Source organism: Octopus bimaculoides, chromosome 11 (genome assembly GCF_001194135.2).
Source record: "Octopus bimaculoides isolate UCB-OBI-ISO-001 chromosome 11, ASM119413v2, whole genome shotgun sequence".
Classification (NCBI taxonomy): domain Eukaryota; kingdom Metazoa; phylum Mollusca; class Cephalopoda; order Octopoda; family Octopodidae; genus Octopus; species Octopus bimaculoides.
The window spans coordinates 40,819,228-40,826,829 of record NC_068991.1 but is presented as its reverse complement, the minus strand read 5'-3'; the positions used below and the strand labels follow the sequence as shown (position 1 = coordinate 40,826,829).

The 7,602-nt window shown below is 32.4% G+C and overlaps 1 protein-coding gene across 1 annotated transcript in view; it reads left to right on the top strand.

Annotated features, from left to right (window-relative positions):
- Positions 1–1,809: 1,809 nt before the first annotated feature.
- LOC106868474 (solute carrier family 35 member E3) overlaps positions 1,810–7,602 on the top strand; it is a 52,191-nt gene continuing 46,398 nt past the window's right edge. Inside the window, exon 1 of the transcript XR_008265191.1 lies at positions 1,810–2,116. The gene's annotated coding sequence lies outside the window, so the exon portion shown is untranslated. The remainder of the gene's footprint in view (positions 2,117–7,602) is intronic.

Sequence of the window (7,602 nt, the reverse complement as noted above, 5' to 3'; positions counted from 1 at the left end):
AATTATATAGGAATTAAATAAAAAATTTTAAATGTTTTGTGTACTGTAGACATATAAACAATTAATTGCACCTAAATTTTAACAACAAAATCTTATGTGGACCCCCAGAGGCCATAGGGACCCTGGATGAGAACCACTGCTCTATGCAATCATTTGATCTCTTAGAAATAGTAGCTAAATTTCACATCATATTATCTTAGAAAATGTCACAATGAATACTGTGATCCTTACCTTGAAAAGACAAAGTGTTTACAACTGGAATATTTATTTAGGTATGCAGTATATATTTCATTTTATTGATCCTGGAAGGATGAAAGGCATATTCAATCTTGGTGAAATTTGAAATCAGAATGCAAAAAGCCAGAAATATTGCACACCTTGACAATTCTGCTGATTCACCTCCCTAGATTTGAGACAAAATGACACCATCAACTCTAGAACTTTATTTATATTATCTGATTGTATCAGTTTGAAAGATTGCTATAATACTACTTGGATATTTATGACATAACTAACCACTAATAATTGACTGGGTACAGCTATTATGCAAACAACTTTGCTTAATCAAACAAAGCAAATTATAGAAACTGCATATGAGTTAGTGTGACTATTGATTCAGGATTGATTATAATATCGTTACTCATATTATTCTATTTGCTTATTGGTAAATGCTTTCTCATTACGAAGGGAATAAACATAGCTAATAGTCTGCTTCTTTTAATATTGATTTCTTTCGATTAAACTCAAGACCAATCTTATATAGCCAACTAAATCGATGCTTACATTATTGACCCTGAAAGATGAAAGTGTCAAAATCAACATGTTAGGATTTGAACTCGAAGTAGTGAAATTATAAATTTGAACTCAGACACCTCAATTGAAGATAATATGAGGAAAATATGCTCTACTTATTTTTTTCTTATTATTGTTAGAGGTGGCACCCTCAACATACCTACCCTTCCCGTTTTCCTGTTCCTTCTCATTGCACTTATACATAAGGGTTTCGAATTTAGACACAAAACTCGCAGTTATGAAGGGAGAGGGTTAGTTATTGACTGTTCTTTCATTTTATCGACCCCGAAAGGATGTATGGCAACGCAAGTTCACATCTTGCTACAGATTAAAGTCAAAGGTGATCTCAGCGGGAAACGAATTCCAAGAGTAAAGAGTCGACAGAAATATCGCAACACATTTTCACCTATGCTCTAACGATTCTGCCAATCCACAACCCAAACGGACAGACGTTATAGTGTATTTACGAATGCCGTATAAATATTTAACGAGAAAAGAAATAACAAGTTCGTTCTGTCGTGAAAAAAAAACAAAAGAAATACAGGAAAAAGTAGTTGTCTAGAAATGAAATGCTGTATTTACAAGATCTATAACCTTTATTCATACCACACTCTGAAGTTGTGCTATTATGAGAAATTGTTATTCACTGTTATTATTTTAGTTGAAGCTCTTTAATAAACATTCTTATATATTATAGTCATATTGTTTAAGACAATGGTCTCCACCCTATCCTTCTGGCTGAGATTACGTATTACTACGCCATAATCCTTTTACACAGTTCGTTATACTGCTTGCAAACAGATTAATTTAGTTTATTTTTTTGCCTAAGGTGTTTAATTTACATAAATAAACGAATTAATATTTATAATTTATCCAGAAATTTATGAAAAAAAGATTCCATAATATAATTATGAAGCATTCAGTTGCAAGGAGAACGATAACTGAAACTATTTTTAATGTATTACAATTTTTTTTCTTATAGTGTTTAATTACTTCGAAAATTTACAAAAGTAAATGAAACAATATTTATAATTTGTGTAGAAATTAACGAAAAGCAATTAATTTTCTTAACATAATTACGAAACATTCCTTTATAAGGAGGCCGATAGGTGAAACTATTTCTTTTAACGTAGAAAAATATGCCCACTGCGGTTTCAAGTCCGTTCCTACAGAATTCGGAGGCTTTTGAGTTGCTAAGGGAGAAGTTGAGACTTTTGACACTTATAAATATAATATTCTGGATCTTGGAAGAAACAAAACACGAAAATTTTCATAATGTGTAAGAAAGCGACTTGTGATACCTGTGGAAAGACAACGTGGATTGGTGAGAGAAAGTTTCTATAATTTATTTCCAAATACAAAACTTTCTGTCAGAATGTAATTTCTCCATATAGGATGTTGTATTTTTTTTTTTATTTGTAATGCAGACATTAAGAAAAAAAAAATTAGTTTATCTAGCTTAACCATTAATTATTTTTGTATTACTCTGAACCTCATCGAAGCACGATTAATCAAAATTGCAAGTACATTTTTGTGTTTGAAATTCGAGTCGTTAAAAGAAACGTAGGGCCATTTTATCGGAATTAATTCCGATTAATTGCATAAGATTTATTCGGATTTTTAAGTAACACAAAACAAAATGTAGCATAAAAATAACTATTTATTTGATTTTCTATGAATAAAATGACTGTGGAAGCTTGTTTCATGATGAATTAAACTGACAATAGTCAAACCATCATGTTTACAACCAACCGATGTAAACAGAAAGAAGTATATCGAAGTTAATCTTGCAATATCAAAACATTTAAAGACTGTTGAAGTTCAGATTCCTTATATATTTTGTCTTTGGTTTCGCTGCGTAATCAAATTCTTCAAAAAATCTTTGTTGTTGATAAAATTTGTAAAGCAGTAGTTTTGAATCAAAGCGGTGAATGGACGTTTTTTGTTGTTTTCATTATCTATTTCGTGAACCTGCGATTGAGGCAACTGAATTTTCTTAATCCGCGTAACTCAAGTTATCTTTATTTCAAAGTATATGAAAGTCGATGTTGGGGCTTATGGATGGGCCTATGGATCTCGTTAAGTCTGGGTAACTGGAAAATATGAATGGGACATAGCAAAACCTCAGTTGATAATTCAAATGATCTTCAAGCCAACAGATGATATGTATTGATAACGAAATAGCTTCTATCGGGTGGAAGATAAATTAGATGTACATTTGCTTCAAGAAGTAATGGACTTGACCATACCAAGCTTGGAGTAAACTGTCGCCTTCTGGGTCTTATAAATCGATATTCAAATTATATTTATTCAAGTGAGTGGTTTAGAGAAGACAGGGGGAAAAAATGACAACCAAGAGGAAAAGAAACGATCTGTCAATTGCTGACCAGTATGAAGCAGTTATTCTGCTGGGGCAGAAGATGTCCCAGACAGAAGTGGCAAAGAAACTGGGATGTTCACAATCCCAGATATCCAGACTGACCTCAAAGAAAGAAGAAATTATAGCAAACTATCGATCTAATGCCAATCCAAAGAGAAAAAGGCAACGATCTGGAAAAGATGCTGATGTAGAGGGGGCATTATCTCAATGGTTCAACAATGCCAAGTCCAGAGGCATTCCTTTATCAGGACCTATTCTGTCGGAAAAGGCCAAAGATTTAGCAGAGCATCTAAACAGAGCAGAGTTCAATCCTACAAGTGGATGGTTATCTCGATGGAAAGTAAGACATAACATCAGATTCAAAAAGCTTAATTGTGAGAAGAAAGATGCAGTTGATAACTGGACACGTACAGTATTACCTGAGATTCTACAGACTTACAATCCTGATGACATCTACATTGCAGGTGAAACTGGATTGTTGTACAGAGCCCTTCCAGACTTTACGCTTACCCTCAAGTCAGAGACAAAGAGCAGAACCAAAAATTACAAAGATAGAGTTACAATTATGGGGGCATCCAATATGTCAGGAAATGACAAAAGAAAATTATTAGTGATTGGCAAAAATAAAGACCCCAGAAGCCTCAATGGGAAAACACTCCCAGTAACCTACAAACACAGTAAAAATGCTTTGATGACCTTAGAGATATTTACTACATGGCTGAGAGAATTTGACATCGAGCTGACTCGAAAGAAAAGAAAAATTGTATTACTTGTTGACAGTTGTACTGCCCACCCAGCAATTACAAATCTTAAACAAGTCAAACTGATGTTTTTTCCATCAAAAATTATAAAAGTAAAACAACCATGCAACCAAGGCATTATAAAAGCTCTGAAATCACTATATAGAAGTGCCTTGGTCAGAAATCTTATTCTTGACATTGATGGTCATCCAGAGATTAAAGCAAATGCCAAGAAAATCACATTATTGGATGCTATTCATTTAATTGCAAAATCATGGAACAATCTGAAGACTTCTACAATAGTCAGTTGTTTCCAGAAAGCTGGTTTTACATGTGTTGACACTCCACCTGCTGAAGAAGATGTGGTAGTCCCGCCTACTATGTTGACAAAAGAGCAGTTTGAAGAGTATGTTACTCAAGATGATGATCTGGAGTGTTACAGTATCCCAACATATGAAGAACTGGTTGCCTCATTCATGAGTGATGATGCAAAATCAACAGATAGTAACGACAGCAATGATGAGGATGATAAAGATGTGATGCTACCTGTCTCTACAACAGATGTTGGACTTGCTCTGTCAACAGTAAGAAGATTCTTAGAAGAGAACAATTGTGAAAATTTTGACAGTTTTTATGCTGTTGAAGACTTATGCGAATCTATAGCTGTTCAAAATCATAGACAGTCAAAGATCACAGAAGTTATCACCTGGATACCATAATGATGACATTTAAAACCTCATACTTGTGCAAATTACAAATTTATTTTAATTAATCACTTGTTGAGTCTTGTACAGGAAATGGATTAAGACATGGATACTTGAACAAATGAAAGTAACATTCTACCTCCAGAAAACATAAGAAATAATTAATTTATTAGTTTCTTGTTAAAGAAAGTTGTTGTAGATCGGTTAAATATATCATTCGAAGGGGAACAAGGTCGATCTGTAATAATTTTCTAATACATTAAACAAATAAATATTATTTCCCGTTGCTTCAGAAATAACACAAAATATGCTGTAAGTAAAAAAACAAATTCTTGTTTTGTGATCCATTCATGTGTAATGTAGCCACAATAGCTGAAAGAGCCTTTTTGTGGTTGCTCATCTTGCTAGAAAAAACATCAAAACCTTTTTCAAATCATAACCTCTGTCTTAAAGAAAGGATGCATTTGGATGATGTAGAGCTCTATATACACTGTTTGTAGGAGTAGTATATGTGAAAGGTTTGCTTTACAACCACAAGTTCTCAGGTTTGATTCCACTATATGGTATTTTGAGCAAATGTCATTTTCTAACCTCAGGTCAGCTTATAATCTGTGAATAAATATAAGTAGTTGGAAACTGTAGAAGCCTGTGTCACACTTATTCTGCCTGAGAATTACTTTAAAGATATCCATGTCTGTGGAATGCTCACCCACTTAGCTCATCAAACAACTGTATCCCTGTCATCATCAGAATTCTACCATCCACCAATATGCATTGTTTGTGAAAAGGTAGGATAGTTAATAGTTAGAATCATAGATCTGTTCAATACTGGCCAACCTAAAACCAAACAATCATGGTTGTTCTTTAGTCAGAGAGTAATATTCCATTTTCAGAGTTAAAAAAAGAAAATTGCTTTTATATTAACTTTATTGAATTTATTTTTGTAATATTAATAGGTTACACCCTTTCAGCTGTACTACAGTGTTTAATTTTGCAAATACTCAACCTAAATAACATTCATTTTTCTAAATATGTTTTATTAGTTTCACATAGGGTAGGTGATGATTGTTTTTTTTTTTTAGAGAAATTGAGTCTTTTTAATAGTTGTGTCAAATCTTTGGTGTATCAAAATATTTAGTATTAACAAATTCTTGACACCATTTTTATTGTTTTGTTATTTGCTTTGATCAAGCAGAATAATTCTGATGAAAGGCATCAGCCATGACTCTCCGTGCATATATCAAGCATAGTGCATCTAAGATGATTACATTATATAATGTGTCCTTCATTTAAGAGAACAGGGTATAATATGGAGGAGATTTGGTTGCTATTTTATCAGGTTGAGCAACCACATTGAGGCCCACACATAGGTTTTATATGGAGAAAGCACTATCAATCTATTTTACCAATTAAATCGCTTGATTTTTATTTACAGTTGTTAACTGATTTGACTTTGTTTGTCAACAGTTTGTCTTGAGAAAAGCACAGCATATAATCTCACATCCTTTTCCTTAGAAATCAATTTTTTTAGCTGTTTAAGAAATGGATTATTATTTAAAACTTCATCATCGATATTTCTGTTGTTATGATTCTTAATGCAATGTTTCTTTTGGATAACTGAACTCTTTCCAGTAAATAAAGTATAAGTTTGCATTTTGTTACATCTTGTGAGATTGACAATGTGACTAATGAAAAGGAGTAGTATTTGTTTTTTAAAAAGAAATTGCCTTAAATTTAGAATCATGCAAGTTTTCATTGTTTATCACTAATAGGCCTCACATCGTGATTGGCATACTCAATACATAATAAGCAGAACATGCAGCACGTTTAAATATTTTGAAAGAAATTTTTACTGAACAAGAAAATGCATGCATGCATTCTTACATACACACACACACACACATGTATTTATACCTGTAATTATTGGGGCACTAGGGTATGTAACAACTGCCTAAATACCAATCTTGAGAAATTAGGCTTCTCAAAACCAGAAAGAAGAAAGCTGATTTGAAGTCTAGAGATTCAAGCCACCACTGGAACTCTAAAAATCTGTAAAACTTTCCAGAAATTTATCTTATAAGTATATATGAGGTTGTCTAGATATGCAAGTATATGCAGAAGAAGACATACATACAAACAAAAATACCCTGTTGTTGATGTTGAAATTCCAATGAAGGAGCCTTGGTTCTAGGTTAGAAACCAGCTCTTTCTTTATTGGCAAGAAATCTTGAAATAAACTGAATAATGACATACATACATATATATACACATGTACATACACACGCATATACATACTTACACACACACACACACACACACATACACACATATATATATACACATACATGTGCACACACACATACATATAATAAGACGCAATGTATATCCCATTGGTCATGCTACGGAAAGAAGGGTAAAACAACTAACAGATTGGGAGTGGTTGACAATCACAGATGCTAAAGCAGACGAACAACATTCAAAGATTTTGCTCTAATGACAATGATATTTTAATGATTTATTAAAAAACTGAAAATTTTTATCGTAAATTGTATGTACTTTATTAGTTTCACACACACACAAATATATATATGAAATTAAATATTAAACACTTTTGTTTTCAAAATATTATCATTCACATAACATATATAAATGTTATGTAAATGATAATATATATTTATCAATATTTAGCAGAAGTTGATAATGCACAAAAATTTGAGTCACCCTGTTACTTCTGCTAAATATTAATAAATATATACATATACTCATATTTTGAGTTCTATTTTCCCTGTTTGCACCAACATACCTATATAATATATATATATATATATATATATGGATTTACTACACATGCTGATCTATGACCTACGTTGGACCCCTTATTCGCATAATAACTGAACCTGGAGCCCAACTATAGTCTATCCATAGCACTTATTCAGCATTACCTGAAACCTCTGGGTCTAATTGACGCTACTACCGCTATATATAT